The 26,768-nt window shown below is 38.7% G+C and overlaps 1 protein-coding gene across 8 annotated transcripts in view; it reads left to right on the top strand.

The window, feature by feature from the left end:
- Window positions 1-26,768, top strand: part of NCOA3 (nuclear receptor coactivator 3) — a 143,758-nt gene that overhangs the window by 8,136 nt on the left and 108,854 nt on the right. The gene's annotated exons all lie outside the window — the stretch shown is intronic.

The raw sequence follows: 26,768 nt of genomic DNA, 5'->3' as shown, positions 1-26,768 counted from the left end.
CTAAAACTGTAGGAATCCCTGGGTGGTGCAGCGGTTTGGCGCCTGCCTTTGGCCCAGGGCGCGATCCTGGAGACCGGGGATCGAATCCCACGTTGTTGGGCTCCCGGTGCATGGAGCCTGCTTCTCCCTCTGCCTATGTCTCTGTCTCTCTCTCTCTCTCTGTGACTATCATTAAAAAAAAAAAAAATTCTAAAACTGTAATTCAGGCCCTTCATTTCTAGGTTATGTAACAGCTTTCAAAGCAGTCTCTGTTCTTTCCCTTAGTCCTCTCTGTACTTATTATTATTTTTAAAAAGATTTTATTATTCATGAGAGACACAGAGAGAGGGAGAGAGAGAGGCAGAGACACAGGCAGAGTGAGAAGCAGGCTCCATGCAGGGAGCCTGACGTGGGACTCGATCCCAGGACTCCAGGATCATGCCCTGGGCCGAAGGCAGGCACTAAACCGCTGAGCCATCCAGGGATCCCCATCTCTGTACTTATTAAACATCATTTTGATTACAGTTTTTGCTTATAAATCTGCAGAGTACAATCCTCCTTAACCTAGTATTCAGTTGTTAACATAGTCTTTTTAAACTCAGTTTTCCTACTTGTGTTGTCCCTTGTGTCAATCACACTGCTGCTTTCTGCCTCTTCTCCCTTGTTATCTAGGCCTAGTCTTCAAGGTCCAGTTCAGATCCTATTTAAGTAAATTTCCTAGGCCACCACAGCTGAAAATATAGTTCTTATTTTAGGATATGAATCTTTATTATTTCCTCACATGCACAGGAGTCAGTATTGATTGGTAGGACAGAGTCAGTCAAATTGTCAATTTTTTGAGGTGGGGACCATTTCTTTTAAGCTTTTTGAAATCTATTATTTTTTCAAATATATTCATTTTAAGTTCCCTCAAATGCTTGGTGTTTCGATATGAAAGTTTCTAGAGTTCTAACTCTCAAGTCAGTTTTTCTTTTTTTCTTTTTTTAAAGATTTTATTTATTCATAAGAGACAGAGAGAAGGCAGAGGGAGAAGCAGGCTCCCCACAGGGAGCCCGATGTAGTACTGGGTCAGGGACTCCGGGATCACGACCTGAGCAACCTGAGCCAAAGGCAGACGCTCAACTGCTGAGCCAACCAGGTGTCCCTCAGGTCAGCTTTTCTATTTGGATATTGGGATAAAATTAGAGTCCTAAGGATTTGCTTGGGACGTATGTCTCCCTCATAGAGTTGTCCCAGATAAATCATGTCTGGGTCTTGCATGCATTCATATTTCCCAAATGCCGTAAGACTGACAGTCCTGTAAGTTGTCAGATGTTTGTATTCAGTATCACTGTTCTCCAAAGAATTGTGCTAAGTATTGTAGGCATTAAAATCTCTTTATGACCTAGGAGCTTATAATCTAGCTGAGAAATAAGTATAATTGAAAAAATATAGTTGCAACAATATAAGTGGTTCAAAAATTCAGAGGAAGAAAAGGTCATTTTCAACTGGAATTGTTAGGGAATGCTTCATGGAGGAGATAGGTAGACCTAAAGGGTCTTAATTACTGCTTCTGATCTCTCTTTCCCACATCTTTTATTCTGTAGTGCTTAGTCACATTAAAAAAAATTAAAAAATGTTTAAAAAATTTTTTAATTGAAAAGGAGGCATAAACATGATAGAATTGAAGCAGTACAAAAAGGTGGTATACCTTGAAAAAGTAAGGATCCTGGTCCCCCAAGTCTTTGGTCTTTATAACTACCCCCCTTTCCAAAGGTTACTGAAGTTAGAGGATATTCTGTATGTATAGTTGTGGATGTCTCTCTCCAGTATCTTTTTCCTAATCTCTCCCACTCCCTCTTTTTTTTTTTTTTTTTGAAGATTTTATTTATTCCTGAGATACACACACACACACACACACACACACACACAGAGGCAGAGACATAGGTAGAGGGAGAAGCAGGCTCCATGTAGGTAGCCGGACATGGGACCCAATCCTGGGGTTCCAGGATCACTCCTGGGCCAAAGGCGGCACTAATCTGCTGAGCCACATGGGCTGTCCTCCCTCTATTTCTGATTAAAGTGGGGCTCCTACTATTTTCACTTAACAAAAGAACTTGGAGAGCCTTCTATATATCTCACATTTTTAAAAGGCTGTATAATATTCCACTGTACAAATGGATTTTGTGTGTAACTTATTTTAACCAGTTCTGCATTGCTGTTTCCAGTCTTTTACTATTTTGATTGATACTGCAGTGAACTATATGTAGATCTGTGTGTAGGCTTGAGTATATCTCAGTATAGGCATCTTAGAAATGAAATTTCTGAATCAAAGGAAATAAACATTTAAAACTTTAATGGCTCTTTCCTAGTTGCCTCCAGAGGGGTTATACTAAACTTAGATTTTCACCTGTTTTTTGTGACAGAGCCTTTCTCCTTTGTTATTTATTGTTATAAAGGTAATCTCTATGCCTAAGAGACTGAGAGAGGCAGAGTCATAGGCAGAGTGAGTAGCAGGGTCCCTCTGGGGAGCCTGATGCAAGACTCGATCCCAGGACCACTGAGCCACCCAGGTGTCACTCTTATTTACCTTTTAAAAACTTATCTCTGGGGATGCCTAGGTGGCTCAGCGGTTGAGCATCTGCCATTGGCTCAGGGCGTGATCCTGGAGTCCTGGGATCAAGTCCCACATCGGGCTCCTTGCGTGGAGCCTGCTTCTCCCTCTGCCTGTGTCTCTGCCTCTGTCTCATGAATAAATAAATAAAATCTTAAAAAAAAAACCAAAACAAAACTTTGCATGTTTGACTGTTTGAAGGCATGAGATCTATTGCTTTTGTCTAAGTATGAAACTAAACTCCTTCCCCTGGTGTGCCCAAAGCCTTTCATAATCTGACTCTTAATCTGTATTTCCAGCATTATCTCCTTAATTCTATGAATTTTGTACTTTAGCTGTTAAGTTTCCCTTGTTCTGTCTTACCCGCTTTTACTCTAGTAAAATTCTTTTTCCTGTGTGCTGATTCATATTCTTAGATATAAAAGATAAAAGCTACCATTTATCCAAGCCTATATGCTTGGACAGTGTTGGGTGTTTAATGTATATCATCTCATTTAACAGTCTTTTGTACTGTAGAGCCCTTTTTTTCTTCAAATGAAGTCTTCTACAAAACCCTGTTCAAAATAGAAAATGTGATTTTATTAAAATTTATTTTGTTGAATTTTAAACTGCTGGTTATAAAGGCAGTGGAAATGAGATTGCTGTGATGAATATAAAAATTTGAAATTGGGTTATGAAGAACTATTATGGATCTAAATCCATCTCTGTCTCTAGTTTATTTCTGTATTATGAAAATCCCAACTCATACAGAGATATGGTTGCAAATGGTCTCAGTTCAAAAATATTTTTTGATATATATAACTGTTGCACATGGGATAAATTCACAAGGTACCAAAGGGTATTCAGTGGAAAGACATCCTTCCTCAGCTATCTTCCAGCCATATCCCTGTCCCCTCTCAGAGTTATTGTTAACTGTAGAGTCATTGTTAACTGTAGGCCTATAAATGCATAGGCTTAAAAGCTTTTAAATTTAGTGAATTTCTGCTACTTTTTTTTTGGGTAAGCTTTATATTAAGGTGTAGTGTACATTCAGAAAAAATGTACAAGTATAGGTAGATATATTTTCATAAAACTAACCCACTTATGTAATTGGCACTCAGGAGCCCTGTTCTGGATTGTGTATATTTTTTAAATGATCTTGGGCAAGGTTTCATATCTATTTTTATAATTTTAAATTCTTTCTAATGGTTACACAGTATTTCACTGTGTGGATATGTATTGTATTTAGTTTCATATTACTACAAACAAAGCTGTAAGTGAATATCCTCATGTATTTCTTTGTTCCCATGTTTTGTTATAGAGCATATAAGAATTTCTGGAAGTAGAATGCTAGAGTATTAAAAAGTATAAATTTTAAGTTTTATAGATAATTGCAGCTAGCTCCCGGTTGTAGAGGTTGTATCAATTTATGAATCCACCAGCGGTGTATAGAAGTGCTTGTTTCCCTTATGTGTTTCTTCTTGTGCTTTTATGATTTCTTTTTCTTTTGTAACATAAAAAAAAATCATGTAAAATTTAAAGAATGTAAAATAAGGGGTGTCTGGCTGGCTTAGTTGGAAGAGCATGGGACTCTTGATCTTGGGGTTGTGAGTTCGAGCCTCGTATTGGGTATAAAGATTGCTTACAAATAAAAGCCTAAAAAATGAAGTCAGAATGTCAGACTGATAGCATAGATTAATGAGGTGGTAAACTACAATATGTTGTGATTATATACTGTTTCGTGTGTTTAAAGGTGTTTAAAATGTAATTATATAACATTTGGATGTGCTTTTAATAATGTAGATATCTGCTTTTATGAAGTATAATTTACTTATACTAAAATCGAACCATTTTAAGTGTGCTGTTTTGACAGATGTAAACTGCTGTGTTACTACTACCACGATCAAGATACAGAACATTCACATCTCTAAAAAGTTCTATCTTGCCCATTTGTATTCAGTCCTTTTCAGGGGTTTGTAGTATTCAGTCAACCACTGTTCTTGCCTTCTATCACTATAGTTCACTTTTTTCTTTTTTTCAACTTTATTGAAGTATAATTGACATTCAGTTAATTCTGTATATTTAAAGTGTGCAATTTGAGTTTTGACATTGAAGTCCACCTGTGATCTGTCACCACAAGTACAATATGAAAATACCTAGTGACTCTAATAGAAGTATCTTTGTATCTCTTTAAAATCCATTCCTCCCCCAATCTTCTGTAATTACTGATCTCCGTTATGTCACTGAAGATTAATTGACCTTTTTGAGAATTTCATATAAATTGAATTGTTGCTGTGTATTCTATCCACCTCCCTGTCAGATGATCCTTTTTTGAAATATTTTCCTTTGTAGTTTTTTTTAAGATTTTATTTATTTATTCATGAGAGAGAGAGAGAGAGAGAGGCAGAGACATAGGCAGAGGGAGAAGCAGGCTCCATGCAGGGAGCCTGATGTGGGACTCTATCCTGGGACTCGAGGATCACACTCTGAGCCAAAGGCAGATGCTTAACTGCTGAGCCACCCAGGCGTCCCTCCTTTGTTGTTCTCCTTTGTCGACTATTTCACTGAACCACTGTTGGTGTCATCTATGATGTCATGAGGGTGGCAGCCATCAGCATTGCAGCCCAAACACTGGGCAGTCCCAAGGATCTCTTTAATGGTTCTAGAGAATTTTCTGGCTAAAGACGTGCCTAATCTGTTGAGCAGTGTTGACAATCTCATCAAAAGTAATATTTCTCCTGTGGTTAACAGGGCAAAGGCCGCTCACTTGTTTTTTTTCTGCTTTCTGCCTATTGGACGTTCCTTGAAGTCTTTGATAATCGGAGCAGAGGCAGAAGGTACCACTTCAATCTGGGCCTTTCTGTTCTGAATGGTCAGTTTCACTGTAATCCTCATACCCTTCCTATCACCCGTGCCTTAGTGATATCATCACCATCCTTTTTTTTGTGTGACAGATCTAGGAGCTGATCTTGGGAGCCAGCTCTGACATGGCATTGACTTCCTCACTGGCGTACCTCAGGTATATAAGTTTGATGTAGTTGGGGTTGAACTTAGGTAGGCAGCATGTTGGAGGCATCTGGTGTTGGATGAGCCTGAATTTGGGATGACTGAAGGTAGTTGCCCCTTTGCTTCCTTTGAGCTGAAATCCAGAAGTACTATGTACTTTTTTTTTTTGAGGGGAGCTGGTTTTTTTTTTTTTTTTTTTCACTTAGCACTGTATAGTTATATTGAGATTTATCCATGTTGTTGCATATGTCTGTAGATTTTTATATATTCCTTTTTAAGTAATCTCTACTCCCAGTGCAGGGCTCAAACTTGACAGCCCTGAGACCAGGAGTTGCATGCTCTACCAGCTGAACCAGGCAGGTGCCCTGCTTTATCAGTAGTTTTATTTTTGATTGATTAGTGCTATTTCTTTGTATAGTTTTATCCCAGTTTATTCACATAGATAACTGTTGATGAACATTGGGTTGTGTTCAGTCTTTTATTAAGAAAAATAGAGCTTCCGTGACATTTGTATACAAGGATTTGTAGGGACATAGGCTTTTATTTCCTCTTGAGTAAATACATAGGAATAGAATGGGTTACATGCTAGGTGTATGTTCAACACTTAAAAATTTTAAGAAACTGGGGCACCTGGGTGGTGCAGTTAGTTAAGTGTCTGACTTTTGGTTTTGGCTCAGGTTGGTGATCCCAGGGTTGTGAGACCAAGCCCTTGTGTTGGGCTCTGTATTCAGTGCAGAGTCTGCTTGAGACTTTTTCTCCCACTCCACTCCCTGTGCCACCTGCCACACACTTGAATTTTCTCACTCCCTCCCCTTTCTAAGATAAATAAAATGCTAAAAATTTTTTTTAAAAAGAAATTGCCAGCTGTTTCTCAAAGTGTATTTCATCTTATATGTCTTGATTCTTCTTCTTTTTTTTTTTTTTTTAAGATTTAAAATTTTTCTTTGATCTCCACACCCAACATGGGGCTCCAACTCACAATCCTAAGATCAAGAGTCACACAGATGCTATACCCACTGAGCCAGCCAGGCTCCTCAATATGGTCAGTCTTTTTTTTTTTTTTTCCTTAAAGATTTTTTATTTATTTATTCAGAGAGAGAGAGACAGAGAGAGAGGGGCAGAGATACAGGCAGAGGGAGAAGCAGGCTCCATGCAGGGAGCCGGACATGGGGCTCCATCCCGGGTCTCCAGGATCCCACCCTGGGCTGCAGGCGGCGCTAAACCACTGCACTACCGGGGCTGCCCTGGTCAGTCTTTTTTTAATGTTAGCCATTCTAGTGGGTGTATAGTGGTATTTCATCATAGCTTTAATTTGAGTTTCCTTAATGAGTAATAATGTTGAGCATATTTTCATGTACTTGTTTTAAGGTAAGATGTCTGTTCATATTTTTTGCTATTTTTAAGTTGGGTGGTTTAGCTAATTGAGATTTAAGAGTTCTGTAGATACAAACCTTTTTGGATATATGTTTTAGAAATATTTAATTTGAGGGGTGCATGGGTGGCTCAGTTGGTTAAGCATCTGCCTCTTGATTTTGGCTCTGCTCATGATCTCAGGATTGTGAGATAGAGGCCCGTGTTGAGCTCTGTGCTGAGTGTGGAGCCCTCTCTCTTCCTCTGTCCCTCCGCCCCTTCCCCTGCTTGCGTGCTTATTCTGTCTTTAAAACAGATTTTTTTTTTTGAGACCGTGGTCTGCTGTTTGATTTTCTTAATTTTTTGGAAGAGCAAAAGTTTTTGATGTCATTGGAATTCAATTTATTAATTTTTGCATTTTATAGTTCATGCCTTTTTTGTTGCATTTAAGAAATCTTAGCCAAACCCAAGGTAATTAAGATTTACTGTTATGTTTTCTTCTAGAAGTTTTATAGATTTAGCTCTTAAATTTGAGTATATGGCCATTTGAGTTAATTTTTGTGTATAAGAGTTGAGGTTCATATTTTGGTATATGGCTATTGAATTTTTCTTTTGTTGAAAAGATTATACATTTGCCATTGGATTGTCTTGGCACCTTTGTTGAAAATCAACCACATATGTGCAGGTCAATTTATCTGTCTGTCTTAACCCCAGTCTTGCAATCAGATAAGATAAATCATCCAACTTTGTCATTTCTTCTCCCATTTGTTTTGGCTCTTGTAGGCCCTTTTTGCCTTTTATTTCCATACAGTTAGAAGAATATTGCTGATTTCTGCAGAATCTCTGTTATGATTTTGATTGTGATTGCATTGAACCAATTGATAATTTGGGAAGAATCAATTTCTTAAAAATGTTGTGTCTTCTGTGAACTTGTCCTAGATCTCTCCTTAGGTCTTCTTTAATTTCTCTTAGTGTTTTGTAGTTATCAGCATATAGATCTTACTGTCAAATTTATCACTAAGTTCCATATTTTAAAATGTGATTGTACGTAGTATTTAAAAAATTTAAACTTTTCCAATAATTTTGTTAGTATGTAGAAATATGAGTGATTTTTATATACTGTATATTTTGTAACCTTGCTAAACTCATTTTTTAGTAACTTTATGTAGTTTCCTTAGGATTACGTCCATAGGTAATCATGTTTGTGAATAATTTTATTTCTACCTTTTCAATTAGTATGCTTTTTCTTTCTTTTTTTTTTCTTTATTATAATGACTAATGCAGTCTTGGGATTTTGATTGTGATCTGTTTGATCAATTTGGGGAGATAATCTTTGTCTTACCCTCAGTCTTAGTGGGTAAGTATTCAGTCTTTTACCACTAAATAAGATATTACTTAAAGGTCTACTGATCTACTGATTTACCTCTATCCCCCCTGCTTTTGTTACTGAGTTTTAAGAGTTTCTTTTTTAAAATGTATATTCTGGATATATGTCTTTATCAGATATATTTTGCAAATATTTTCTCTGTCTTTGGTGGTACAGATCTTTATTGGTGATCAGTGTTTTTGTACTAATGCTCAAGCTTTTGATTATATGTATATTTTGGGGAATAACAACTGTTTTAAAGCATGGATAACAGTAATGCAAATGTATAAAAATCCCATTTCTTCATGTAAATGGAAGGAAAAACTAAAGTTGTTAACCTAGGATATAGCAGTTCTTTTTTTTTTTTTTTTTTTTAAGATTTTATTTATTTATTCATGACCGACACACAGAGAGGGAGAGAGAGAGGCAGAGACACAGGGAGAGGGAGAAGCAGGCTCCATGCAGGGAGCCCGATGTGGGACTCGATCCCAGGTCTTCAGGATCTGGCCCTGGCCCAAAAGGCGGCGCTAAACCGCTGAGCCACCTGGGCTGCCCGGATATAGCAGTTCTTTTTTTTTTTTTTTTTAAAGATTTATTCATTTATTTATGATAGAGGGAGAGAGAGGCAGAGACACAGGTAGAGGGAGAAGCAGGCTCCATGCCAGGAGCCCGACGGGAGACTTGATCCTGGGACTCCAGGATCGTGCCCTGGGCCAAAGGCAGGCGCCAAACTGCTGAGCCACCCAGGGATCCCCAGCAGTTCTTAAACTTAATAAATTTTCTACTGTATTTAACTGTTAAAAGTCATTTTTCATCTTAAATAGCTGGGAACTTGATGTGTCTTTTTACCTCTTTAATAAGTTCTTATCTATTTCCTCATTTATTATTACAGAGTAAGATTAAAAACATCAAATATATCAGTCTGGTATAATCCTAATGAAAAAGTGTTGAAGACTTTTCTAAAACGTAGTTTTCTAAAAACTTTGTAGTAGCTAAGGCTATGCTGGTTTGTCATTCTTCCCTCTTGAATCCTTACTGATCTCTGTGACTTAACCTCTGTTAGTATAGTATAGTCCTTTCTCACCAAGCTGTTATATATGGTCTTCTCTTTTCATGGTGTCTGTGCTTAACTATTCTACTGGTTATATTAGCTTTTTTTTTTTTTTTTTTTTTTTTAAAGATTTATTTATTTATGATAGAGAGAGAGAGGCAGAGACACAGGAGGAGGGAGAGGCAGGCTCCATGCCGGGAGCCCGACGCGGGACTCGATCCCGGGACTCCAGGACCGCGCCCTGGGCCAAAGGCAGGCGCTAAACCGCTGAGCCACCCAGGGATCCCCCCCTTTTTTTTTTTAATAAAGATTTTATTTATTCATGAGAAAGGGGCGGGGGTTGGGGGAGAAGGGAGAGAGGCAGAGACACAGGCAGAGGGACAAGCAGGCTCCATGCAGGGAACCTGATGTGGGGTGGGACTCGATTCCCGGGACTCCAGGATTGTGTCCTGGGCCACAGGCAAGCGCTCAACCAGGGATCCCCTATATTGGCTTTTGAGTGCCTCCCCTACAAGCTAATGACAAAATACCAGCTTCACAATGTGCTATTTATCACATTTAGAATTTATATTAAATTATTGGAACCTTAAATTGCCTAAATATTTCCCTAGAAACTTTACTCTTTGAAAAGAGTGACACCTTAGTTTGCTTACTAGTCCCTTCACCCTAGTTTGAAGATTGATATTTTAATTCTTCTGTGTCTAAATTATTCTTTGTATCATGCTGGAATTTTGGAATATTTTGTAATTTACACTTAAGACTAGTTTAAAAAGAAAACAGTGGAAATTTCCAGCTTAAAAAAAATAAAACAGCTACTGGTCTAATAACTACTTTGCAGGAAGAAAGAAATATGAAAAGAACCGCAGACGTTCTGGATGTCAGCCTGTGAAATTTTCCACGATTCTTCATAATAACATGCAGGCATGCTTATACTGCTGGATTCAGTGCAACTGCAGTTGTGCTCTGAGTGGAATTTGAAGCTATTCTATCAATGATACAATGGCACTTGGCCAGCTTTTAGTGATGAGTGCATACATTCACACTTCTAAGGTACTGTGTGTTTGTTTCATTTGTGGCGTAACACTGATAAGGGCATAACTTGCACAGTTACTTAAAACTTTTGATTTAAAAATTGTTTTAAATTTTTTTTTTTGTTTAGTAGATTCATTATGCCTCTGAGAATATAGATACATAAAATCACTGTACAGTGCTGTGTAGATATTTATTGTATAGAGTTTTATACTATATTGAACTCTCAGAAAACTAAAAAAATTTAAAATGATTTGCATAAGCTCAATATTAATTTGATGTGAATTCAAGAAACATTTTAACTTCTCTCAGGTTAATGTTTCAGAGCATCAGTAGACTTTGTATTAAAGTTGATATTTGTGTTGTGGTTTGGCTATTTCAAATTTCAAGGCAAATCCTATTACACTGTTTTCCTAGTGAGGGAAATACAGGTTGCCCAGTTCTGTAAATTGGCAGAGCAGAATGATGAGTAGATTACTAAAAGATTGGGATTGCCCACCTCTACCTTCCTTCATCTTTCATCTGTTTCATGGCAAGTGCCTACCAGTAGTTTTAAGGTATGAAATTTAAAAACTCCAATTTTATGAATTTAACCTTTTAAATCCTTTTTTGTGCAGGGCAGGAGTGGCAGAGGGAGAGAGGTTTTTTTTTTTTGTTTGTTTTTTTTTTAAGATTTATTTATTTTAGAGAGGGTAGGAGCAGAGGGAGAGGGAGAGAATCTCCAGTAGACTCACCATGGAATGTGGTACCCAGTTGGGGCTCAATCCCACAACCTTGAGATAGTGACCTGAGCTGAAACCAAGAGTAACCAACTTAGCCACTCAGGTGCCCCATGGGAAAGAGAGAATCTTCTTTTTTTTTTTTTTTTTTTAATGATAGTCATAGAGAGAGAGAGAGAGAGAGGCAGAGACACAGGCCGAGGGAGAAGCAGGCTCCATGTACCGGGAGCCCGATGTGGGACTCGATCCCGGGTCTCCAGGATCACGCCCTGGGCCAAAGGCAGGCACCAAACCGCTGCGCCACCCAGGGATCCCGAAAGAGAGAATCTTAAACAGGCTCCATGCCCAGTTTGGAGCCTGATATGGGGCTTAGTCTCCCAATCCTGAGATCATGACCTGAGCAGAAATCAAGAGTCAGATGCTTATTTGGCTGATTTTAAGTAATCTCTATATCCAGTGTGGGGCTCGAATTTACAACCCTAATATCAGAAGTCACATGCTTTACCAACTGAGCCAGCTAGGCACCTGTAACCTTTTAAATTCTTATGTATTTTTACAGTGAGGAATTTGAATGTTCAAAGTGATACAGCTGATACACATACACGTCTTTGTGTGTTTTAACACTTCTAAGTCATTTACATTTTGGAAACAAAGGCATAAAATGTATGTATTTTTCAGGATTGTTAGGTCTTAGGATTGAACAACAGTATTGTGATATAATCATAGGCTCCACCTCTTTCCTGTGGTCTTTTGCTCCTCCCTGTACAGTCTCATCCTTCCTCTTGGACTTCTCCTGTATTTATAACTCTTCTGACCTCTTCATGCCCTCTTCTTCTCAGCCCTTTTTGTCTCCCAACTATTTTATCCCTTTCCTTTCAACCTAAGTTTTCTTCTGGCCCATAGCCTTTTTTGTTTTTGTCAACTTACCATCCTTCAAGTCTCTCATTTTTTCTAGTTACTCACTGTTACCAAAGTCTCTTTGCCTGTGGAAGGCTTCTTTGTTCCAAGTTCTCTGCTCCTATCAGATTGGTTTTTTTGTCTTTGACTCCTGAAATGTACATCCTTTTTTTTTTTTCTTTTTTAAGATTTTATTTATTTATTCATGACAGAGAGAGAGGCAGGCAGAGACACAGTCAGAGGGAGAAGCAGGCTCCATGCAGGGAGCCGACATGGGACTCAATCCCGGGACTCCAGGATCACACTCTGGGCCGAAGGCAGGTGCTAAACTGCTGAGCCACCCAGGCGTCCCCATAGAATATACCTTTTTACACTGTCCAAAATCCTTTAATTCTCATTTCTGTTTCCATGTTTTAGTTTATTCTATAGAGATTTAGTGAGTGCTAGCTATGTGTCTGGCTGTTCTCTAGATGTTAGGGATATACTAGGGACCAGAATGACTATGGAAAAAAAAAAAACCCTCATAAGGAGACTGGAAAGTGGTGTGTATGTGTGTTGTGGAATTTACACTTTCCATGAGTAGTCATGGTAACTTTCTCTGAGAAAGTAGCATTTGAGCAAAGTGTCCAGGAAGTAAGCTTTTTGAATATTGGGGAGCGGGGAGTGACCTATGCAGAGGGAACAGCCAGTGCAAAGGTTCTTTGGTAGGAGCATTTTTAGTGTATTTGAAGAACAGAAGGTGGCTAGTGTGCTGGAACACAGTGAATAAAGGAGTAAGTAGTAAGAGAAGAAATCTGAGAGGTAACAGTGGTGGCTGTAATGTTTTCAGCTTTTGCTTTGAGCATGGTGGAGAACTACTGCAGGTGTTTTATTTTTGTTTTTTCCAGGGGGATCTTCTGACCCCCCCCCCCCCAAAGTAAAGCCTTTCATTTTTTTAAAGATTTTATTTATTTACTCATGAGAGACACACAGAGAGAGGCAGAGACATAGGCAGAGGGAAAAGCAGGCTCTCTTCGGGAAGCCTGATGTGGGGCTCAATCCCAGGACACTCCCCTCCCCTTCCCCCCACCTTGGGATCATGACCTGAGTCAAAGCACTGAGCCACCCAGGCATCCCTAAAGCTCTATATTTTTTGTTACAAAAGTAATTCATGTTCATGTGGAAAATACAGAAAGGTACAAAGGAGAAAATAAAGAAATCAAAGAGCAAATAAAGATTACCAGTAAATTTCATTCTCCATTATTGAAGATTTTGTGTGTCTGTCTTTCCATTCATTTTTCTTTGTGCTTGTATACGTACACCCATACCCTTTCTTCACTGTAGGGCTTAGCAGAGAACAAGTAAACTGAATTAGGCTTTAAAGAGATGCCCTTCAGCTGTTTTATGAAAAGTAGCCTTAAGAGGGCAAGAAGTAAGGAGACTTACTAGAAGGCTATTACTGTAATCCATGTATGAGATAATGTTGGCTTAGACCTAGGTGGTGGTAGTGGAGGTGATAAGAAGTGGTCAGATTTAGTATGTATCTTGAAGGTAAGCCAACAGAATTTTGTGATGGATTGAGTGTGGGGGGTGGCCAGTAGGGTGGGGGCAGGGCAGTAGAGAAGGAGGGAAGAATCAAGGGTGACTCAGAAGCTTTTGGGTTGAACAACTAGAAACCTTTAGTTTCATTTTTCTTCCAAACTATCTAAGGTTCATTTCTGGCTCTTTTATTACGTGTTTTTCCTATTCATTTGAACTTGTGGTTATTTCTTTTGCCAAGCTTCTAGTCTTTTCTGCCCAGCTTGGCACTTGGTACTCACTACAAGATGCCATGCATAACAAATTGCTTCACTAGTATTAGTCTCCCTGACTAGGTGTAGTGAGCATCCTTTTATTTATTTATTTAGTTTTTAAACCTTTAAAACATTTTATTTAAGTAATCTCTGCACCCCATGTGGGGCTCAAACTCATGACCTTGAGATCAAGAGTCACATTAGTGAGTATCCTTTTAGAGAATCATGCTGAATTTATGAATCTGCCAGGGACTAATAACATTGTGGACATTCAGTAAATGTTGATTAAGTGTATAATTCTCAGGCTTGAGAAGAAGGTAGGAGAACACCTTAAAGTAAATGCCTACCTCAGCTTACTTTGGCATATTGGCATCTTTTGAGAATGAATTGTTTTAGATAGTTATTTTCCTCAATTATTTTGAGTCTAAAAAATATTTTTATATTTTAATTTTTAATTTTTTAAAAATATTTTTTTAAACATTTTATTTATTTATTCATGAGAGACACAGAGAGAAAGAGGCAGAGACACAGGCAGAGGGAGAAGGAGGCTCCATGCAGGGAGCCCGATGTGGGACTTGATCCCGGGACTCCAGGATCATGCCCGGGACCGGAGGCAGACACTAAACCGCTGAGCCACCCAGGTATCCCCCTCTTTATTTATTTTAGAGGGGAAGAGGGAAAGAATCTCAGGCAGACTCCACCTCTTCCCTGCAAGCAGTGGGGTGGGGAGCGGGCCCAGTCTCACCACCCATGAGATCACAACCGGAGCTGAAACCAAGAGTCAGATGCCCATCTGACTGATGCACTCAGGCACCCTGACTTTTTTTTTAAAGTGGGGATCCATGCTCAGTGTGGGGTTTGAACTCATGACCTCAAGATCAAGAATCACATATTCTGTTGACTGAGCCAGCCAGGTGCCCCAAGACTTTTTTTTAATATTAATTTCTTATCTAATATGTGTAAAGCATCCTCAGGGATAAAAAGAGTAAGAAAAAAGATCCCTGCCTAGAAAGGAGTTTATGCTTTGGTGCAGACAATATAACATACACAAAATATGTATTCTTCATGAATATAACACTGTATTATTATTATTATTATTATTTTTAATTTTTTTTAAATTTTTATTTATTTATGATAGTCACAGAGAGAGAGAGAGAGGCAGAGACACAGGCAGAGGGAGAAGCAGGCTCCATGCACCGGGAGCCCGACGTGGGACTCGACCCCGGGTCTCCAGGATCGGGCCCTGGGCCAAAGGCAGGCGCCAAACTGCTGCACCACCCAGGGATCCCATAACACTGTATTATGATTTAATGGAAAGCAAATTGTTAAAATGCTTTTGGCATCCTAAAGATTGTAGGGATACTTATTTATTAAATGGTATTAGACTTCTGTGCTTTGAGTTATTTATTTTATTTTATTTTATTTTATTTTTTGAGTTATTTATTTATAAAAAATATTTTATTTATTTATTCATGACACACACACACACACACACACACACACACAGGCAGAGACACAGGCAGAGGGAGAAGCAGGCTCCATGCAGGGAGCCTGACGGGACTCGATCTTGGGACTCCAGGATCACGCCCTGGGCTGAAGGCAGGTGCTAAACCGATGAGTCACCCAGGGATCCCCTTGAGTTATTTTTTAAAGTAGCTTTTGACTTAGCCCTCACCGTTGCTACTTGCAAATGTTAGTTGTGCTTATATACCCTCTTTCCTTTTGCTTTTTTTGTATGAGATTTCCTTGGAGCCTTATTTTCTTTTTTCTACCTAAAAGAATTGATGTTCAAATCTTCAACTACAATTAACTGCAAATCTTTACAAGCTTTGGAAAAATGGTTTAACACTTTATAAGATGATTTTATTTTTATCTTTTTTGAAGATTTTATTTATTCATGAGAGACACACAGAGAGAGAGGCAGAGAAATAGGCAGAGAGAGAAGCAAGCAGGCTCCCCTTGGGAAGCCTGATGCAGGACTTGATCCCAGGACCCCCCGGGATCATGCCCTGAGTTGAAGGCAGACGCTCAACCACTGAGCTACCCAGGCGTCCCTGTTAGGATGATTTTTAAAGACCTAATTTGCTGTCTCCTGTGTTGTGTTTCACAGATAACCCAAATTATTATTCCTCTTTCAAATGAATCTAATATATGTTTTATTTTTAGGAACTAAAGATGATCTTATGTCTCTTTCTTTCTTCCTTTCTTCCTTTCTTTCCCCCCTTCCCCTTCCCCCTCCCCCTCCCCTTCCCCTTCCCCTTCCTGTTCTACTTTTTCCCAAATCTTTACTTAGAGAAAAATGCTTGGATGCCCTCTTTTGCTTCCAAGGATTTATTTTGAGTTTTGGTTGTGTTTTAATATCTTTCTTGGGTTGCTTAGCTTTTTCAATATTTGGGACAATCTATTGACTTGTGATTTTACTTTTACTTTTGTGTGTCATGGAAAATATATGTATTAATAGAATATAAACTCTGTGAAGGTTGAGAGTTATTTTGTTTACTGCTATATCTCTACTGCCCAGAATGATGGCAGGGAGGTACATGGTGTGCACTCAGATATTTGTGGATTGAATTCAGAGAAGCAGTCGCAGTATTTCCTGTTTATTGAGCATATGCTATATGCCAAAGTGCTGAGCATTTTAATAGATTTGATGGTATTTCCATTTGTACTGCTGGATGAATTGTTTCCTAGTCGTATGATGGTGTGTGAATGGGTGTGAGGGAGGGAGGAGATGAAGCTAGCATTTGTTGAGGATGCTGCTAGCTGTTACCAAATTTAATCAAGTTCAAGTTACACAGTATGTTATTTTATGTACCACTAGGTAAGAAAATGTAAAACTGCCAATTCAGCTATTGGATACTGAAGATAGCAGGACATACTCTGATTTCACAGATGAAAAAAAATTCAAGAATCTGAAATAAGGAATTCTATAGTTTTATATAAACTCTCTCATTTAATGACCATAAAGCCTTCTATAGGTGGGTGGTATTGTCCTTATTTTAGAGATGAATTATTGATGTTTATAGATTAAGTTCACAAGTTCTCAAAATATAGAAGATCCAAATTGAGGTCTTCTCAATTTCAGAGGCCATACTCTTTTTACCACCCCACATTACTTTAGGAGCCAAGAAAACAAAAATAGTATATTAACCTATCAACTCTGGCTTAAAGATTCTTAGTTGGCATGGCTTTGAACGTTTCCTTTCCTTTTCTTTTTTCTTTCTTTCTTTCTTTTTGTTTTTTAGATTTATTTTGAGAGAGTGAGCATGAGTTGGGTGGGGGAGGAGCAGACTCCCCACTGAGCAGGGAGCCCCATACAGGGCTCAATCCCAGGACAGTGGGATCCTGACTTGAGCTGCAGATGCTTAACTGACTGTGCCACTCAGGCACCCCTGAACATTTTCTTAATGTAACTGATTTATTTTCTTCTTTCTTTCTTTCTTTCTTTCTTTCTTTCTTTCTTTCTTTCTTTCTTTCTTTCTTTCTTTCTTTCTTTCTTTTTTCTTTCTTATTTATCTATATCTATCTATCTATCTTATTTATTTTTTAAAAAGATTTTATTTATCTATTCTTGAGAGACACACACAGCGGGGGGCGGGGAGGGGAGAGGCAGGCTCCACGCAGGAGCCCAATGTGGGACTCGATCTCAGGTCTCCAGGATCAGGCCCTGGGCCGAAGGCAGGCGCCAAACCGCTGAGCCACCCGGGCTGCCCGATTTTTTTCCTTTTTAAATACACAAAAAGCTTTGTATTTACTATGTACCAGCTACTCTGTGTTTTTATGTGTATACAAAACAATATAAGGCCTTATCTCTTCCTTGCAAGAAATGTATAGTCTGTTTGGGGAGATGAGAAATAAACATGAAAGTTAGATAACTAGAGAAGATTTAAATAACATATTAGAGAATAATGAAAGAAGTTTAACAAGGCAATGCAGGATTAATTGCCAAATAGATTGTACAAATAATTGCTTTTGGAGTTCAGAGGAAGGAGAGATTGCTTGAGGCTGGAGTAATCCAGGGAAGGATTTAAATGAATTCCTGAGAGATAGTTTCAGTTAGAAAGATTATTTACTTTAAAATTGTATTAATGTTTGTTACAAATGGAATTGCAGTCTGTTGAACATGAAGAATTTTGGTATATTGTTTCTCTCTGAGAATGGAGGAACTGCCTCCCATAGAAAAGTAGAAGAAATCAAGTGGTGTCAGGTAGATCGCAAAAAACACTCATATTAGAAGAGTGAAAAAAGGGGTGCCTAGGTAGCTCAGTCAGTTAAGCATCTGACTGTTGATTTTGGCTCAGGTCATGATCTCTCAGGGTTGTGGGATTGAGCCCTGTATTGGGCTCTGTGTTCAGCACGGAGTCTGCTGGTTGGTCCCTCTTGCTTTACTCCATTCCTTGTTTGGTGCACTTGTGTTTGTGTGTGCTCGCTCTCTTTCTTTCTCTCTCAAAAAAAAAAAAAAATAAAATCTTAAAGAAGGATGAAAAAAAGGATCTTCTGTTCCCCATGTACCCTGGGTGCCACTCTTTCCTAATTTACAATCAACTGTACTTTTTGAATCTTGCTAAGGTTATCTTCTGTGGTTCTTAGAGTCTATGATGAACTTCTAAAGGTTGGAAACAAACATTAATTCCCTTTATGTTAACTAATGTCTATGTTTTGCAGTATGGCCTTTTGGTTAAAGATGCACAGCAAACCAACAATAGTCAACTATATTTCAGGAGGACATGACTGACTGGCAGGGTTTCAAGACTTCATTCTTGAATCAGATATGCAGAACTCAGCATAGAGTTGAAAAGTGTGTTGTTTTACAGATCAGTCAAAAGCAAAACACTAAAGGCTTAGAAAGCAAGAGAATTGCCTTTTGGAATTGGTTGGATACTCTTGGGCATTTTATTAAACTTTCTGGAGACATCTGGGTTAGTGCACACATAACATCCTCCCTGCTCCCAATTTTTTTTTTTTTTCTTGAGAGAGCGCCTGCAAGTATGTGGGGTGGGGGAAGAGGGAGAGGAAGAGAGAGAGTTTTGTTTTGTTTTTTTTAAGATTTTATTTATTCATGAGAGACACACAGAGGCAGAGACACAGGCAGAGGGAGAAGCAGGCTCTGGGAAGGTCGATGAGGGACTCAGTCCTGGGACCCCAAGATCATGACCTGAGCTAAAGGCAGGTACTTAACCACTGAGCCACCTGGGTGTCCCATATGCCATTTTAAATGGTAATGAAATTCCGCTTTTTCTTGTCTGACAAAAACTTCATTTTACTCATTTTACATTAAAATGTTCACTTTTCCAGTTATTTATTTATTTGATTTTATTCATTTGACTTTATTCATTTGACAGAGAGCATACAAGCAGGGGGAACAGCAGGCAGAGAGAGGGGGAAATGTAGCAGGCTTCCCACTGAGTGGAGAGCCTGCTGTGAGACTTGATCCCAGGACCCCAGAATCATGACCTGAGCTGAAGGCAGACATTTAACCAACTGAGCCACCCAGGTGCCCCTCTTTTTTATTTTTTATTTTTTTATTTTTAACAGATTTTATAAAAATTTGAGAGGGAGAGGAAGGGATGGTGGGAGAGAGAGGGAGTGAGAGTGTGTTAGCAGAAGGAGTGAGAGAGAATCCCCACTGAGTGCTTGAGTGCTGAGCCTGCATGACCCTGAGATTATGACCTGAGCTGAAACAAAGAGTCGTGTTCTTTTTTTTTTTTTTTAAAATCTACATCCAGTATGGGGCTTGAACTGACAGCCCCAAGGAGAGGAGTTGCATGCTTCTCTAACTGAGCCAGCCAGGTGCCCCTCCAGTATTTTTCATTAAGTTCTTTGTAGCTCATCTAGTACATTTAAAAAAAATATTTTATTTATTTATTCATGAGAGACAGAGAGAGAGGCAGAGACACAGGCAGAGGGAGAAGCAGGCTCCATGCAGGGAGCCCAATGTGGGACTCCATCTCGGGGCTCCAGGATTAGGCTCTGGACTGAAGGCGGTGCTAAACCGCTGAGCCACCCAGGCTGCCCTCATCTTGTACATTTTTATATAAGATGAAGTTGTGCTTTTTAATATAAATTTTGTATGTAACATACCTAATATGTTAAAAAATATTTTTGGGGATCCCTGGGTGGCTCCAGCGTTTTGGCGCCTGCCTTTGGCCTGGGGTGTGATCCTGGAGTCCTGGGATGGAGTCCCACACTGGGCTCCCTGCATGGAGCCTGCTTCTCCCTCCGCCTGTGTCTCTGTCTCTGTCTCTGTGTCTCTCATGAATAAATAAATAAAAATCTTAAAAAAAAATTGTGGTAAATACATAAAATTTACTATTTTAAGTATACAGTTTAGTGGTATTAAAGTACATTGACTGTGTTGTGCAGCTGTCATCATTCTGGATTTCCATAACTTTTTCACCATCCCAAACAGATCTAGTATGTTTTTAGGTAGGAGTTTCAACTTAAAACTTAATAACTATTCTCAAATTCAAAAGAATACACATGAGCTCTTTTCAATGCAGAGACCTCGGACTCTGTATTTCTTGCTCGAAGGAGAGGTTTTGAGAGAGACATAGCTAGAACTGGATAAATGTCTCTTATAATCTGTGAATTTTCTACTGATGCTTATCTCCAATTTAGGTTATTGTTTTCTTGATCCTCTTTCAGAAATACTACTTTTTTCTTATATTTTGGCAAATTTTGAACCTAAAAAGTAGAATAGTGTATTGGTACCCATTACTCTTCACTCAGGTTTACCAGTTATCAATTTATGGCTAATACTGTTTCTTTTTCTTAAAATTTTTAAAGATTTTATTTATTTATTCATGAGAGACGAGAGTGAGAGAGAGAGGCAGAGACACAGGCAGAGGAAGAAGCAGGCTGCATGCAGGGAGCCTGATGTGGGACTTGATCCCGAGACTCCACGATCATGCCCTGGGCTGAAGGCAGGTGCTATACCACTGAGCCACCCAGGCGTCCCAGGTGTTGTTTCATCTATATCTCCATTTACTCCCTTCCCCCTTATTATTTTGAAGCAAATATCAGGCATCATACGGATTTCCTTAAGTATCTCTAAAAGATAAGGACAGTCTTTTTAGAAAAAAAAAAACATAACCACAATACCATTATTACATTCAGAAAAATTACAATATTTCTTAGTAGCACCAAATACACAGTCACAATTTAATCTTCTAGTTTTTTCCTTTGTTGTTTGAATCAAATCCAAAGGAGCTTCACTCATTGCAATTTGGTTGTTATGTATCTTAAGTTGCTTTAAATATAGATTACTCCTCCATCTCTTTTTTTCCTTTGAATTTTTTTCCCTGTAGTTTTTTATTGTCTAGATTTTGGTGAGTATATTCTTATGAATGATATTGTTTAACGTAGCCCTCTTTTTTTTTTTCCTTTAGTAAATTGGTAGGTGGCTGTCAAGGCTTGATCAGTTTAAGGTTTAGTTATTACTTTTGATAAATACACTAGTTATCTATTATTGTGTAGCAAGTTACCCCAAAATTTAGCAGCTTAAAACAGCATTTATTATCTTCCAGTTTCTTTCTTCCTTATTTTTTTTTCTTCCACAGTTTCTGAAGGTTAGGCTTATCTGGGTGGTTGTGGCTCAAGGTCTCCCTCAGTGAAGCTTTCACCCAGGGCTGCAGTCATCGGAAGGTTTGACAGGCCAGAAGATCTGCTTTCAAGGTGGCTTATTCACATGGCTGTTTTAAGAGGCTCAGTTTCTTATCCTCAAGGCACTGTGTAGGAGCAGGTGATCAGATAGGGAGGAAGAAAGCTGTAATGCCTTTTTTAACTATGGAAGTGACGTATCATGATTTCTGCTCTATTCTTTTGGTTATCCAGACCAACCCTGGTACTGTGTGGAAGGAGACTCCTAAGCGTGTGAATTTTAGGAGATGGGGATCACAAATAGCCATTTTGGAGGTAGGCTACCACAGTGAGGTGGTTTGTCAGGTAACAGACGATGTTGTTTCTCTTTCTCTTTGTGATGTTGGCAGCTACTGATGACCAGTATGCTTTATCTGATAATTTATTAGGGGTAGTAAATGCTGGTATTCTATCATACCCTTTTCATTTAATATCTGTAATATTTCAATAAAGAGACTTCTAGGGGGCCTGGGTGGCTCAGTTGGTTAAGCATCTGCCTTCTGCTCAGGTGATGATCTCAGGGTCCTGGGATTGAGTTGGGACCCTGCTTCTTCCTCTCCCTAGCATTGTGCAGTGGTGAAAACCATTGATTCCAAAATTTTTCTTTTTACTTTGGAATAATTTTAGATTTAAAGAAGAGTTGCAAAAACACTAGTATTCTTGTATATACTCTTTATCCAGATTCCTCTAAAGTTAATGAACTGCGTAAAATAGAGTGATCAAACTAAGAAGTTAACATTGATATACTAACTAAATAGCAGATATTACCGTATTTTCCACTTTTGTCAGTTCTTTTTTTTTTTTTTTAATATTTTATTTATTTATTCATGAAGACAGAGAGGCAGAGACACAGGCAGAGAGAGAGAAGCAGGCTCCATGTGGGGAGCCTGACATGGGACTCGATCCCGGGACTCCAGGATCACACCCTGAGCTGAAGGCAGAGGCTCAACCCCTGCACCACTCAGGCATCCCACTGTTGTCAGTTCTAGGATCCATCCTACTCTTTGCCTTTTTTTTTTTGTTTTGTTTTGTTTTATTTTGTTCTTTTTCTAGTTTTCTGAGTTAGGTTTGGGGTTTGTGTGACGTCTTTTTTTTTTTTTTTTTTTTTATTTTTACTTATTTATTTATGATAGTCACAGAGAGAGAGAGAGAGAGGCAGAGGCACAGACAGAGGGAGAAGCAGGCTCCATGCACCGGGAGCCCGACGTGGGATTCGATCCCAGGTCTCCAGGATCGTGCCCTGGGCCAAAGGCAGGCGCTTAACCGCTGCGCCACGCAGGGATCCCTGTCTTTGTTTTTTGTATAATACTTTGTCTTAGTTTTATTTTAAGTAAACTCAACCCTCAGCATGGTATTTGAACTCATGACCATGAGATCCACGGCTGCATACTCTATTGACGAGCCAGCCAAGTGCTCCAGTTTTGTCTTAGTTTTATAAACAATTAGAAGTTTTGTACTTTTTTTCTAGCCGCTGCCTTTATAATAAAACTTATGTAATATACTTAGTCTCTTTCCACCCATCACTTTTTTTTTGCTTGTTGTGTGTTGTTTTCTCACTTTGAGTACTATTGAGTTTTACCTAGTAACCTCTTCTTTCTCTTCCCCAGTTTTTGATTTAAAGTAGTATTCCTGGATCCCTGGGTGGCGCAGCAGTTTAGCGCCTGCCTTTGGCCCAGGGCGCGATCCTGGAGACCCGGGATCGAATCCCACATCGGGCTCCCGGTGCATGGAGCCTGCTTCTTCCTCTGCCTGTGTCTCTGCCTCTCTCTCTCTCTCTCTGTGACTATAATACATAAATAATAAATAAAATTAAAAAAAAAATAAAGTAGTATTCCTTTACTTCCAGTTAATATCTCTAAGGCAAACAGCAAGTTTATTCTAATTTTTATCTCTCCTTACTTTCCTCTCATTTTTGGTGTCTACATCAATATCTATGTTGTCAAAGCATATAGTCATATAGTGTGTCCCTTATTTATCATTCAGTTTTCTATAGATGTGTGTGTATATTTTTTATATATATATTTACTTTCCACCATTGGTTTTTATGTTGATGTGGATTTGGCAGTTATTTTGGTTGTCTGAACAATTCATTCTCAAAATAAATTTTATAGGAAGTGCTTGTTTCTTGAGTTCTACTACAGTTAAAAGTCTATCTACAGCTTTAATACTTGAAAGCTGGTTTGGCTGATTATAGAATTCTTTTCTAGAGTGTTTGTCATTCCACTGTCTTCTGGCATTGAGCATCAGTGTTAAAGTCTGATGTCAATCTGGTTTTCTTTATGAGTGGGCTTAGCTTTTTTTTCTTTTTTCTTTGTCTGAATGTCCAAAAGATTTTTTTCATAATATTTTTATGTATTGGTGTTGGTCACTCTGACTCATTTGTCCTCAGGCACATACTAAATCCTTTCATTATGTAGTTTCAACCCTTGTCCTCGTCTCTGTCTTTCAACATCAAGAAGGTTTTACTAACTTGTAGGTTTTTTTGGTTTGTTTTTTGTTGTTCCATTGCTTTGGAACTATACATCAGATTATAATCTGATTATAATTATTTTCTTCTTTGGGATGTATATATTCTATATGTAAGTTAGATCTTTGTATATTCATGTGAGATAAACCTCTGCTATTTCCAGATTTGTACATCCACCTGTCTCATCATCCTGTCCACCAGGATTTTTATTTTTTAAAGATTTAATTTTACTTTTTTAAAAGTGATTTCTACACCCAATGTGGTGCTTGAACCCACAACCCCAAGATCAAGAGTTGCACACACTCCACTGATTGAGCCAGCCAGCCAGGCTGACAGAGCCAGCCAGGTGTAATAGATAATAGATGTCTATTACAAATTCAAGTGGATTGAATTTGTAATAGACATCTCAAAGTCAACATGTCTAAAATTGAACTAATAATATTCCCGCTAAATCCTGATGAAGCCTTCCATGTTTCATTTGTTGTTTTTTTCCAGTTTTGTGGGCTGTATACCTAGACTCCTTCCTCTCATGTCCATATTTCTATCTTTGAGATTTATCTAGAATCTGGCCACATCTTCATACTTCCACTATCCAACATCTGTTTGAGTTACTGTAATAACATTCTAACATAAGGATACACACACACACACACACAGACACACATGTATTCTAACATGTCTCCTTGTTTTTGTCCTTGCCTCCTTACAATCTGTTAGTAACATAAGATTTGAAGTGATCTTTTAGAATCATAAGCCAATTTGTAACAAGGATCTGCGGAAGTTTCCCCATTTCACTCAGTAAAAAACGAAAACTCTTATCTTGGTATATGAAGTTCTGTGTGACTTCCCCTTATAATATCTCTGATTTCACCTTTCATTTCTCTTTCTCTCTTCCTCGTAATCCGGTGCTGTTCTTCATCTACTATGGGCACACTTCTGCCTTTGGGTGTACCCTCCCTGTGGGATGCTTTTCTCATCATATATCTGACTCCTTCAACTCTCAATGCCTCAAGTCTCACTCTCCTCATGAGGCCCATTCTCATTGCCCTACTTAACATCGAAAACTCCTTTCATAGCTCTAGTCTTTTAAGCTACCATGTCCTTTACTTTTACTTATTCATTATGTTTAACAAGTTGTATGTTTTTTCCCTGATAAAATAAAGGCTCTACAAGGACAAGGATCTTCGTCTCTCTTGCTCACCGATACTTCTCAAACATTTAGATAAGTGCATGACATATGGTAGATGCTCATTATTCATTTGTTGAATGAGTAAATATGCCCTACTTTTCCTTGAAAGGAGGATGTCCTTCTCAGACTCTTCTCCCACCCCTGTTTGTGGCATTACGATGTTTTTCTAGGGCAGAGCATTTGTTTTATCTTTAAACTCCATGGGACTACATTAGGGAAGTCTCTGGTCTCTGTTGGTTTTATTTTAGTTCTGGTCTATTTAGGATAGAATTGTATCTACAAATCCTTTCAAGATGGATTTTTAAAAAAGATTTTTATTTATTTATTAGAGACAGAGAGAGAGAGGCAGAGACACAGGCAGAGGGAGAAGCAGACTCCCTGTGGGGAGCCTGATGTGGGACTCGATCCCAGGTCCCCAGGATGGGTCCCCAGGATCATGCCCAGGGCTGAAGGTGGTGCCAAACCACTAAGCCACTGGGGCTGCCTGGATTTTTTTTTTTTTTTTAAAGATTTTGTTTATTTATTCATGAGAGACACACAGAGAGAGAGGCAGAGACCCAGGCAGAGGGAGAAGTAGGCTCCATGGGGGGAGCCCGATGTGGGACTCGATCCCAGGTGTCCAGGATCAGGCCTTGGGCTGAAGAAGGCACTAAACCGCTGAGCCACCTGGGCTGCCTTCAAGATAGATGTTGATTCTGAAATTGGTTAAAGATAGGGTGGCCTATTAAAAAACAGTATTTAACCTTTTATCATATATGCAGGGAATTCATTTTAATTTTAATAAATCTGGCTGATTAGAAATGTTTTTCTGTTTTTGAAATTTGACGTTAAGATTGCTTTGATGTGGTGTGCTTGGTTGGCTCAGTCAGTTAAGTGTCTGCCTTTGGCTCAGGTCGTGATCCTGGGGTCCTGGGATGGAGCCAGATAAGACAATTGTGTGCTCCCTGCTCAACGTGCATTCCTTCTGCCCCTCCCCCCCCTCGTGCTCCTCTGAGCATGCGTGTGCTTGCTCGCTCTCTCACTCGCTCTCAAATAAATATAACAAAAAAAAAGATGGCTTTGATGTGAATTAAAGCACAAATGTGTATGATATTTCATTCTCTCTTTTACTTCCTTTTTTTTTTTTTAAAAAAAAAAGATTTTCTTTATTAGAGACACAGAGAGAGAGGCAGAGACATAGGCAGAGGGAGAAGCAGGCTCTGTGCAGGGAGCCCGACGTAGGACCCGATCCCGGGTCTCCAGGATCACGCCTTGGGCTGAAGGCGGCGCTAAACCGCTGAGCCACAGGGGCTGCCCTCTCTCTTTTACTTCTTAAGGAAAGATGTACTAGGAAGTATATTTTCAAATAGATAAATAGAGGTTTATAGGCTTGATGTTGTATTAACTAGATATAACTGAGGTAGAAGTTTATTTGGTGAGGAATAAAGATAATTGGAATAAATAAAAGTCAAAGTTGCACTCTCTTAGATAAGTTCTTGTGATGTCTTTAATTCTTTTCTGTTGCTAGCCTTGTGTTGGGAGGGTATTCTATAAAATACTTCTATATAATATATATATGTATTCATATAAATGTACACAAATTCTATAATCAAATAAGGTTATTTATAAGATTTAGAACACTTAAATACCTGAGCTGATAGTACTTTTGTGTTAAAATAGAGATAAGCATGTAGTTGTTTTCTGGTATAATGTCATTTATTTTTTGGAATTTGTCTTTTAAATATACACAATAC

Source organism: Vulpes vulpes, chromosome 14 (assembly GCF_048418805.1).
Source record: "Vulpes vulpes isolate BD-2025 chromosome 14, VulVul3, whole genome shotgun sequence".
NCBI lineage: Eukaryota > Metazoa > Chordata > Mammalia > Carnivora > Canidae > Vulpes > Vulpes vulpes.
The sequence above is the reverse complement of the archived record's forward strand: the minus strand, read 5'-3'. Positions and strand labels throughout refer to the sequence as shown.